The sequence below is a fragment of the Crocuta crocuta genome, unplaced genomic scaffold, assembly GCF_008692635.1.
Source record: "Crocuta crocuta isolate KB4526 unplaced genomic scaffold, BGI_CrCroc_1.0 scaffold48, whole genome shotgun sequence".
In the NCBI taxonomy this organism is placed as follows: Eukaryota; Metazoa; Chordata; class Mammalia; order Carnivora; family Hyaenidae; genus Crocuta; species Crocuta crocuta.
In genome coordinates, this window is record NW_027533089.1 from 8379407 (window position 1) to 8391866 (window position 12460).

A 12460-nucleotide genomic window follows, 5' to 3' on the forward strand; every position below is an offset into this window, starting at 1 on the left:
TGTAGAAGTATGTATATGTATTTATTCGCAGGTGTACGTTTGTATATATGTGTATATATATTTGTGTATTTCTTAATTCTGTCCACTGAAAGGGCCAAGAACAAAGATGCTGGTAGCAGTAATCATGCCTAGTACCTATTAAAGATCTTGGTCTTCTTCAGTAAGATGAACCAGGGCTCCTCAAAGACACAGCTAATTCTAGGCATGGAGCAAGGTAAGTATGAGTCTGGGACAGCCACTTATGCCAGAAAATAAGGCAGTAGTTAAAAAAAAGATGAAGCATGTCACAAGAACATAAAAGCCCTCTGAAGAGACTCCTCTTGGCCAAATCTGGGATAATTTGGGCACCAAAATAAGTACAGTAATGAATTATAAGCCATTGAAGAAATAGAAATTAATGAGTTCATATCTATAATTAATAAGTAAATAAGCAAGCAAGCAAGGCTTGCCCAATCAAGAGGGCTCTTGATTATAGTTGAATGCTGAGGACTAACTGGTAAATGTAGAGCAGTAAACAAGCCGGAAGATCATTTTGCAATAATCATAGTAAAGATTGAATCAAGCAAAAACCACCAATGGAGGCTAAATCCAGGAGGAAATTTTGATAGGGAATGGGATATTTTCATAATCCTAAATTATCTTCCCATAGGCCACCTATTAGTTACAACAGTGAAAATTGGTGATTTTGATGAATAAATTGGACAACATTTTGACTGGGCAATTCAAATCAACATCACCAGGGTGGGACAGATGGACATCTTATGCCTCTAAATGTGCTATTCTGAGGATACAACATCTCCTATGCGGTATTTTGGTCTAGAATGGGTAATGCAAATCTAACCATGAAGATACATCAGAACAACCCAAAATGAAGAACAGTTTTTTAAACAAGAGAGGGGTACTGTTTTTGTGAAAAATGTCAATGTCATAAAGACAAAGAAAGGCTTTAAAAACATTCTAGATTAAAGGAGACTAAAAAGAGGTGACAATTAAAAGTAGTAGCTAACCCTAAACTGGATTTTGTTGTTTGTGGGGTGAGGGACCGTAGAAGATTTCCTTAAGGACATTGTTGGGTCAATAATTGGGTCAGTAACTGATAAAATTGGAATATGATCGATAGAGTATTATATCGATTTAAATTCACTGATATTGCTAACTATGTAAACAGTCCCTGACTTATATGGTTTGACTTATAATTTTTCAACCTTATGATGTAAAATCAATACACATTCAATAGGAACTGGTCTTTGAGTTCTGAATTTAGATCTTCTCCTGGGCTAGCAATACGCAGTACAGTCCTCTCTGGGAGGCTGGGCAGTGGCCACCATGACTTCACCGGCCATGTGATCACCAGGGTAAACGACCGGTACTCTGACAACCACTGTAACCATCCAACCCTTTTGTTTTTCTCTTTCAGTACAGTACTCAATACATTACATACAATTTTCAACACTTTATTATAGAATAGGCTTTGTGTGTGAGATGATTTTGCTCAGCTGCAGGCAAATGTAAGTGTTCTAAGCATGCTCAAGGGAGGCTAGGCTAAGCTATGGTGTTCAGTAGGTCATGGGGTATTAAATGCATTTTCAATTTACAATACTTTCAACTTCTGATGGGTTTATCGTAGGTAACCCCATTATAAGTTAAGGAAGATCTGTGTTGTGATTATATCAGAGAATATCCATACTTTAAGGAAACATACACTGAACTTTGTGGGGGTAAAGGGCCTTCACATGGTACAAAAACACACCCACATACACGCTCACACACACACTAGCACACACAGAAATGATAAAACAAAAGTTAAATATTTACAATCGATAAATCTGGATAAAAGTTATATGACTGATTTGTGTCGTTTTAAATTTTGCAACTTTTGGTAGTTGCAAACAAATTTTGAAATTATTTCAAAATAAGGCTTTTTAAAAAAGAAAAATATAGGGGTGCCTGGGTGGCTCAACTGACTAAGCTTCTGACTTCAGCTCAGGTCATGATCTCGTAGTTCATGAGTTTGATCCCCTCGTCGGGCTCTGTGCTGACAGTTCAGACACTGCTTGGGATTCTCTCTCTCTCCCTCTCTCTCTGCCCCTCTGCCACGCTCACTCACATACACGCTCTCAAAATAAATAAATAAACTTAAAAAAGTAAACTGTTAAAAAAGAAAAAAGAAAAAAAGAAAGACTGATTCAAGAATATCTGTAGCAGCCTTTCCCATAACAGCCCTAACCTGGAAAACTCCAATCTGTCAGCAAGAGAATGTGTAAACAGACTGTGGCATGGCCATATGATGGGACACCATCTGTAAAAAGGAAGAACTGCTGGTAAGTATAGCAACATGGATGAATCTCAAAACACTGAATGAAAGAAGGTACATACACACACACACACACACACACACACACACCATGCTAATTGATTGAATGAATATGAAGTGTAAGAACAGGCAAAATAAATTTATGATGGAAGTCAGAAGGTAGTTGGATTTTAGAAGTGGAATCAAATTGACTGAAAGATAGCATACTCCTATTTCTGGTGATGAAAATGTTCTGTATTTTGTTTTGGGTGGTGGTTTCATGGATATTTACAAATGCCAAAGCTCGGCAAACCAAACATTTAAGATCTGTGTCTTAAACTGTAACTCCAATTAAATGATGAATAAGCAAACAAGCTAATTGCTTTAAAGGAGATATCTAAAGGTAAATTCAGATCAAAAGAGACGTTCCATCCATTTAAACGTCCTTGGAATTTGTTTCAATGTTAAGACTGCTGTGTCCTGAGAAAGACATGGAATATCTAAAAATATGAATGGGAAATCATTTATTTTAAGAAGACCTAGGGTATTTGAAAATGTGCAAGGGAAATAATTTATCATGGCATTTCCTCAAATAACCTTTAGAATATTTAAGAAAGCCCTCTCAGATGTATAGTTAATTTCAAACACAACGAATGGGTTTGTAATCCCGAAAAATGCATATATTTCTACCCTTGGAAGGATCTCTAGATTTTGCTGTCTGGGGCTTTTGTTTCATATATGTAAGAAGTGGCATGTCTCAATTGAATTGGGGCCTGTTTGGGCACCATTCTGTCCTGGGCCTGTTGTCCTGGTCTGCCCACGCTGGGCAACCATAAGGGCTGCAAGTATACGTTAGTGGGTTCTACCCAGTTCAGACATCTATGTTTAACAGAATAAAGGAGTTCCTTTTACTCAAGCAATAGAAGGATTAGTTCAAGGAAACTAAATTACACAGTGGAAATAACGTAAGTTGAAAAACTGTGCCATATTTCAAGCATGCGTATTGAAATCACAGTATAATTTTAGTGTTGCACAGCTCCTATGCTCTAGATGCTGGTAGAGACTACAGCCAGGTAGCACTAGGGTGGCTGACGGCCTCTGCTGGTCCTGTGGCAAACAGCTCTACCTGTTCCTTCACTCCTTGACCCCTTCTCAGAGTGCCACATTGGTCCATTGGTGGGGGAAGAGGGGAGGGGCGTGCTTCTGTTTTCACAGCTGTACATATTCCAGAGTTTCTCATTCTCTTCAGTTCCTCCGGTTTCAAGGACACAGATTTTATCAATGATTCCTTTATTGTTCTAGAATCTGTGCTTCTAATTGCTACTGCTTATTTCTTTGCAAAGCAGGGACTTCCATAAGAAAATCCGCACTGATGCCTTCTGTCTATGAACTTGTCTCCTAATCCCTATCACATTCCTGCTGTGGCCAGAATGGAAAGATTTTTTTTTATAGTCCTCCATGGCATAACTTAGAAAATAAAAATCATCTGGATTTAGACACACACACAAGTGCCCCTTTGTCTACAGCAGCAACAGCTTAGGTCAAAGCTGCCTACTTACTACCTCATGGGTGTTTTACAAGTTATCTGGTTCACATTCATCTGCATTTGGGTGTCAGGTTGATCTGAGCTCATGTCTTTGAAAAAACACCGAGATGTGGAAAGAACAGTGGTCTGGGAGCCTTGAGTATGAGTTCTACCTCAGGTGTTGTCATAAATAACTGCATGACCTTAACCTCTGGTTCTCAACTGTCTCATATGGGAAATAAAGGGGCTCTCACACTGGTTACTTCTGAGAATGGGGCTTGGAACTACTACTGTGAGAGATTTCAGATTTAAAGGTTCAAGACTGAGCCAAAAACATACTGATAGAGATTAAAGGAACCACAGAAGTAGACAAGCTCTTACACCTTCACGCATGCTAACTACTGAGGGAGAATTGTTTTTTATATTATGGCTTTCTCTACCAGTAAACAAAAATGTATATATATTACTTTTACAAATTTTTTAAATACCAAAAATTATAAAATGGAAAAGTTTAGGACAAGTTGAATCCTAATATCCTTCATTGCTTAAAAATGCTTATTTTTGAAAACGCGATCATAAGATGTTAGGACGGTGGAAAGGAGTTCAGTATGAGGGCAGCACAAGGGAATTTTATGATGACAAGACTATTCTATGTAGTACCGTGGGGGTGAATTCATGACCCTCTGTGTTGGGTAAAACCCACTGAACTATACACCACAAAGAGTAAACTTTACCGTATGCAATTTGAAAAGCTACATCAAGATTGTTGGGGAATCCCAAGATAGAATGAAGACCAACCACAACAAATGAATCTAACTATATGAGAAAGTATGACATAACTGCACAGGAGTGGGGAGGAATAGTTGACCTAAGTAATTTTTATTGGACGCTGTAAGACTAAAGACAAAAAGAACAGACAAAAAACACTGTAGTCTATTTGGTAACCATGTTTCACATGCCAGGACAGGTTAGCTATTCTGATACTGCTTTACAAGGAGACTAGTGTTGAACAAATGAGTAAAGAAATCACAGATAATGGAAGTCATATTTCTTGCTGTCAGGGAAAATAAATTACAAATAAGGGAAGGCTAGAATGAACCTTGTGGAGTTGGATGAGTCAAAGGTATCATATCAGTATGAACCCATGTAGATAGGTAGATGGTACAGAAATATAAAGAGTTTTCATTGGCCAAACTCAGAACAATTTGAACAACAAAAGTAATGACAATAGTATTTGATTATAACCCAAGAATAGAATAAGATCCTATTAGTATATACTAATGTAAACAAATGATTAAACAAATAAATGGGGGAAAAGCAAAAATCCTTCCTTACAGAAAAATTCCAAAATTCTGAATAATGAATATAGGAGGAATGAGGGCAATAGAAAAGTTACCATTTAAGCACCACAGTAATAATTATTGTGGGCAAGATTTGGGATGAATGCTAAAATTAATGGGTAAAACTTTAAGAAGGAACAGAATAGTTGTATAGTATCTCCCCCAAAATAGTTATTAAAAGTTTTGGTGGTTTATGGGGCACCTGGGTGGCTCTGTTGGTTAAGCCTCCAACTTCAGCTCAGGTCATGATCTCTCAGTCAGTGGGTTAGAGCCCTGTATCGGGCTCTGTGCTGACAGCTCAGAGCCTGGAGCCTGTTTCAGATTCTGTGCCTCCCTCTCTCTCTGCTCCTACCCAGCTCGTGCTCTGTCTCTCTCTGTCTTAAAAATAAATAAACTATTAAAAAAATTAAATTTCCCTTAACTGAAATATAAACGTTAAAAAAAATTTAAATAAATAAATGAAAGTTTTGGTGGTTTTAACATATGTTCACAAATGGTTTGATAATCCTACCTCTATGAGGAGTCATTTATTTTCCCAGCTCTCGAGTGTTAACTGGATTTAGTAAGTGACTTCTAATGGATAGAGTATTAAAAGGCGGGGGGACCCAGTAATATTACAGTAGAGAAACCTGACAGATAGATACCACCTTAACCAAGTGGTCATGGTTTACAGCACTGTAGTAAGTTGATCAGTACATGTTGATATCATATAACCTTAATATGATGCAGTGAGAAAGGCATTTCTTCTCTATGACATTCTAAAACACCCGTAACTCCAGTCTGGTCATTGCAAAACATCAGACAAACCCAAACTGAGGGACGTTCTACAAAATATCTGGCTAGTGCTCCTCAAAAGTGTCAAGTTCATGAAAAACAAGGAAAGACTGAGAAACCATCACAGTTTGGAGGACACAAAAGAGATATGGTGACCAAATGCAACATGGTACCCTACTGAACCCTGAAGCCTGACTCGGGGCTCTGTATCACTAACTGTAAGATCATGACTAAAGCAGAGACAAGAGTCAGATGTTTAACCTACTGAGCCACCCAGGCACCCCTAACTAATTAGCCATTTGAATGAATGTATCTGACTTCTGCCTTCCTCACTTCTACCCAAGCTCCATAAAGATGATACTTCACACATGGTAATGCTCAGTATTCATTGATTGACCGTGTGCTGCATGAGCATTGGGCTGCTTTCTGTCTAATGACTGCTGGAAGAATACCTTCTATACTGTTACCAGATAGAATTAGTACCCAGTTCTGAACACCAGCCTAACAGATTGAAGTTCTAACCATCACCTCACTACTTTTTTACGAAGTCCCTTCTCTGACCCTGGATCCTGCTTTCCTCTGAAGATGGACTACAGCATGCTGATCAAGACTGATAATGGGATACTGATGATGGAGACAGCTCAGCTCAGAAGCTCCTGGTTTGTCCTTCTGCCCTTGCTACTCTGGTATCAAATTCCTCTTTGCTCCATTTCCACCTGAGAACCCTTTTCCTCCAAGGAGCTCCAACTGCTTCTTAGAGCACACACATTATGAGTCACATAGATGCTAAGAGGTCAGAGGACCACACTGTGCTGGATGTTGCCCATGTTAGACAAGTAGCAACAGTGTTTTATGGTAATTGATTATTTCTTTTCTTTTTAAAAGATCTACCAGTTTTTAATTAAATATTTAAATTTTTAAATGTTTATTTCTTTTTGAAACAGACAGACAGGACACAAGTGGGGGAGGGAAAGAGAGTGATGAAGACACAGAATCTGAACAGGCTCCAGGCTCCAAGCTGTCAGCACAGAGCCCAGTGCAGGGCTTGAACTCACGAACTGTGAGATGGTGACCTGAGCTGAAGTCAGATGCTCAACTGACCGAGCCACCCAGGTGCTCCCAAAGATCTACAGTTTTATATGAACAGCACTGGTGGCTGATGGTGGCCAATGTCTTAGGTTTCAGGTGAGAATATGACTGAATTGTTAACACCCAGGGATGCTGTAAGGAGCCTCCAGGTTGATTAAGATAATGGCAATGTGGATATACCTTTCTTTCAGCAAATTAAACTATTCTGATTATATATATATGTATATATATGTATATGTATATATGTATACAGTCAATACATGTTATGAATTTTAAAACTCCATATATATCTTCAATATCTTTCTTATATTCTTCCTTCTCCCTCTTTTTTCACTTGACTCTTTCTGAATAAGTGTATATTGAACATCTATCCTGTGGCATTCTAGTCTTCAAGTTCTTTTTTTAAAAATTGATTTATTTATTTTGAGAGAGAGAGAGCAAGCGGAGGAGGGGCAGAAATAAAGAGAGAGAATCCCATGCAGGCTCTGTGCTGTGACCACAAGCCCAGAGGTGGGGCTTGATCCCACGAACCCTGAGATCATGACCTGAGCCAAAAGCAAGAGTCGGTCGCTCAACCAACTGAGTGAACCAGGTGCTCCTAGTCTTCAAGTTCTTTTGTCAAAGAACTATGACAACCATCTGGACTTTTCCAGTCAGATTTGTTTCTCAAAAACAGCACAAACCTCTTTATAAAAAACAAATTTCCCTTGTTTTCAGGTTTTAGGAGAGAGTGCAACTATTTTTATCACAATTAAAAAGTGGTCCTCTCCTATCTGAGATTATCTTGTCTTTGGGAAAGACATATATAGAACAGGAACAATGGAGGTACAATCACATGAGATGGTCAGTGGAGAGGCAGATGTCAAAGTCCAATCACTCTACAAACCCAGCAGTCTTTTCAATGTGAGATGGATAGGATGCTCTGAGATTAAAGCAAAACATTAGAAACTGTCTCAAAATAACAAATATAATTTCTTGCTGATATATATATATATTTTTTTGACCTGCTGTGGACACTGTTCTAGATCCTCCTTACACAAAGACAGACTGATGGAACTTCCACCATCTGGTACTTTGCATGTCACTGCGGCAGGGCGAAAGAGACATAGCAAACCGTGCACTGACTTTTAAAGGCTTCCACTTGCAACAAACAAGCCATTTTCACTCCTGTCCCATTGGTTCAAGCTATGGTTGACTTCAAGAGAGTGGAGAAATAGATTTCTGCCATATGCTTTGCAGGAGAAATATTGTAGAAAGCACTAAACAACATCACATAGCAATTCAACAACCCATTCAGCCCCTACTTCCCTCCAGGATTCTGAACACAGTCACCAAAATACAAATAAAACACATTTCTGCCAAGATAAAACATTACTCGCGTTCCCGCCTTAGGACAAAAGGAAGGAGAAGCGCTTCAACAGGAAGGAGTGGTGCGGGAGTCAGGTTGGACTCGGGGCTGTGGCATCCTCACCTGCGTCCCTCCCGCCGACCTTGAGTTNCTCGCTCGACACCGTGCTGTGTCCAGTTCCGACCTCAGGAATCTCAGCAAACACAGCAGCCACAGCGGCTTTGTGACTACCTCTCCCATTAGCTTAGCAGCCCCCAAGGAGACTGACTGCCTACTTACACGAAACTAATTGAAACTGTGAAGCCCTTTGGGGTTTTTGAAGAGGAAAAGGAACGGCAGCGCCGCATTTTAATTTTGTGAAAATTAAATAATCTGGTAAAAGAGTGGGTCCCAGGAATCAGTGAAAGCAAGGGTCTCCCACAATAGATAATTGAAAATGTTGGAGGAAAAATCGTTACATTAGGATCTCACAGGTTGAATACATACAAAAGGCTGTTGAAGAAGCATCAAACTGTTTTGATGGGACAGAGATTTATATTCGGTTTGCAAGTTTAGCACTGCAGGCTACTCCAGAAGACTTGGATTTATGAGATGACAGTCCGCTTAAGAATTTAGATGTACGATGCATAAGAAGTCTTAACAGTTGCAGGGTAACCAAGGAAATTTTACGTCTAGTACCAAACACTGACAACTTCAGTTGTCTCTGAGAGCAATCAAACTGGGGGCCACAACACCCATTCTAACATTTTAGGTTTCCTCCGAGGTGTTTCCTGGACTATACTCATAGCAAGAACTTGTCAACTTTATCCAAATGGAACAGCGTCAACTCTTGTACATAAATTTTTCTTGGTATTTCCTAAATGGTATGTGTTTAGATTATATTGAAATAAAATTGAATGTAGTTGCTGGAAAAAAAGATTAAAAATTATTTAATCACTTAATGTTGTAACAATGGTTCCAGAATACACATAGGGGTGAATTTATACACAGTGAAACTTAGGTGTTTTTTTTCCTTCTAATTTTTTACTTTTCTGACTTGTGAATTTCCTAGAGTGACCAACTAGCATCTTTTATAATGGAAACCACCAATAAACTTAATTGTGTAAAGTGTACTTATCAGACTATAATAACTTAGGAAAGGTGCTGATGATTTTTTAGTGACAAGATTAATACATAAAATTGCATCCATGTTGATACATACATCCGTGGTCAGGGGCAAAAGAAATAGATAAAATGTGAGACTGGATGTATTTTGATGAATTTTAAAACTCCACAGCTTTTTAATATTTATTTATTTATTTAAAAAAGTTTCACATGCTCCTCTGACCAAGCCAGCCAGGTGCCTCTTTTTTTATTTTTAAATATAAAATAAATACGGGGCATATGGGCTGCTCAGTCAGTTAAGCATCCGACTCGATCTTGGCTGAGGTCACAATCTCAGTTTGTGAGTTTGAGTCCCACATCGGGAGCCTGCTTGAGATTCTTTCTCTCTGCTCTTCCCTCACTTGCATGCTCTCTCTCTCTCTTTCTCTCTCTCTCAAAATAAATAAATAAACTTATAAAAAAAGAATAGGGCAGAAAGTATGGAGGAATGCTGTTTTCAGGCTCTGCCTTTTTTCTAGAAAAGCATCCATCTATTACCCCCAGGGAGAAGACATCATCTGTCAGGTATTGCAGAACAGAGGGCCAGGAACAAGGGGACCTAGTTTGTAAATCTGACTCTACAGCTAACTGGTTTGGGATTTTGTTTAATTCATTTAACCTCCTTGGCCTTAGTTTAGTCATCTAAGAAATGAAGATATTGATCAAGATGACCTTTTTCATTTCCTCTGAGTTCTAATATTTGCTAGGCCATGTGAGGTACAGGGGTCCTACATGCCTGTATGTGAAACATGAATTGCCTTATAAAATGTTTCCTTCATTCTATCTCCAGTGGCCAGCATGAAAATTGTAGTACATAACAGATGTTAATAAATGCTTGATAATCAAAATTCAACTCACTGAATATCACGATCATCCTCCAGAGTAAGATGATCTTACAGAGGCTGAATTTACATGCTTAATAAAAGAGTACCATGATCTGTCTGCTCCAAATTAAGGCACTTTCTAATACATAAAGCAAATTAATTTCAACGTAACGTATCTGTTAAAATTCCTAGAAACAGGATCAATTTTAAAAGCAAAGCTAGAACATCGTTACAGTATTCTGAATTATGGAAAATATTTAGTCGTTGACTGTTTTGTAAGATACAGTAATTGGATCTGTGTTGTCTATTGAATAATTAGTACTTTGGCCTTTACTTGGAAAGACTTACTTTTCAGTTGAGAAAAAGGGTCTACATATGTTGCCTAACTTAAACTTGTCCAGGCACTCAGTGTGCAGTAAACCTATGGCTGAGAGCCTGGTTTTGAAGCCAAAGGAAGATTTATTATCAGAAAGGCAGCCCAGCAAGAAGGCAGGAGATCATTGCCAAAGCTGCCTTGCTATGTTGTGCTTCGGGACAGCTTATACACACAAGAGGGCTTCTTGAAACCTTAGGAGGAGGGCCTCGAAACCATCTGGAAGTATGCATTCTTCTGGACAATGAGGTTATTTGGGCCCTGATAAGATCAGATACTAGATAAGTTGGGAACAAAATGAAATGGGAAGCTAAGTTAATAATGCAATTAATACAACTATAGTTCTGCTTATGTTTTCAAGGCAGGTCAAGAAAGCAGGTGTCTGGCCTCACATATGTGAACCACGAGGAATGCATATAAAACATATTACAAAAATACGCAAGATTATAAGGTAAATGCTGATTATTATCTTTGAACTCCTTACCCTTTGCAGATGCCAGTGATTAGATACACGATTGATCTCCTATTAAACTGCTTTCACTAAAAGAAAAGACAATATTTACTTTGTGCTATATAATTACATTTACATCTTTCCTTTGAATCTTAGGCCCACCTTTGATACTGTAGCAGTCCCCTCTTTGTTCCAAATTTCTTAAGGTAAAGGTTATTTCCTCCCATCCCTACTCCAGGCAAAGAATTTTACTACCTGGGTAAGTTCTCCCCCAGGGTCAAGCCTTAGGCAACTGGTTCCCTCTCAGGAAAAATGCTTAAGATGGTGTCACAATTACTGAATTCTTCCTGCAGAGGGTTTAACTGTTCTCAAAACAGTAAGTCCAAATAACTTTGCTTAAACTGCTCGCAATACAACTAAACTATTGAAAAGGATATTTTGGGGCAAATTCCACAAATTCCTCAGTCCTGAATATTTTCCATTAAAATACAAATGGTGGTTTTCTTCCTTAGGCTAGATTTTAAATAATGTTTCAAAAAAAAAAATCACCAGACACACATAGTTCTAAATTCACTAAATTTTATTCACAGCTGCTCACCTGTTTACATACACAGACCAATCGCAGTGTCTGCATACGGTTGGGAATTACCATGGGCTGGAGGACTTTTTTCAGGAGAATCACTTCTTCAAGAGCTACACTGGAGACAAGGCAACCTTGACTATCATTTCAGTGAAAAGCACTGACGACCCATTTCTAAGCTTTTTTTTTTTCCCTTAGCCTAAATCTAAAAAAATGCATCTAAGCTCCTCTGCATATTCAAGGTCTTCTCCTTGCCTCCCTATATTGTGTCCTGACTTCAGCCTACATGGTCTGAATAAAATGTGACCAGTATGAACTCTGCTCCAAGGTATACTTAGACCTATCAATTCGGTATCCTCTTTTTTGTGTGCGGAGTATTTAATAAACTTGAATATAAATATTTACTGTGTTCTTATGTTATGATTTTATATTCTTTTTTTCCCCAAAGATTTTATTTTTTAAGTGATCTCTACACCCACAGTAGTTGTGGGCTTGAACTCACAACTCCAAGATCAAGACTTGCACACTCCACCGACTGAACCAGCCAGGCGCCCCAGGATTTTATATCTTTTATGAACGTCCCACATGGCACAAATCTGGGAAGCATTTTGGAAGAAGCAAGACTTAGGTCTTTTGAAGAATTCAACAGGTGACTCTGGGGAAGGAAAAGACATTCCTGGTGGAGGACAGTCCTACAGAGGAGAAAGCATAAAACATACT

The 12460-nt window shown here is 38.6% G+C and overlaps 1 pseudogene; it reads left to right on the forward strand.

Annotated features, from left to right (window-relative positions):
* Positions 1–204: 204 nt before the first annotated feature.
* Positions 205–9254, forward strand: LOC144216650 (poly(A) polymerase alpha-like; annotated as a pseudogene).
* Positions 9255–12460: the final 3206 nt, after the last annotated feature.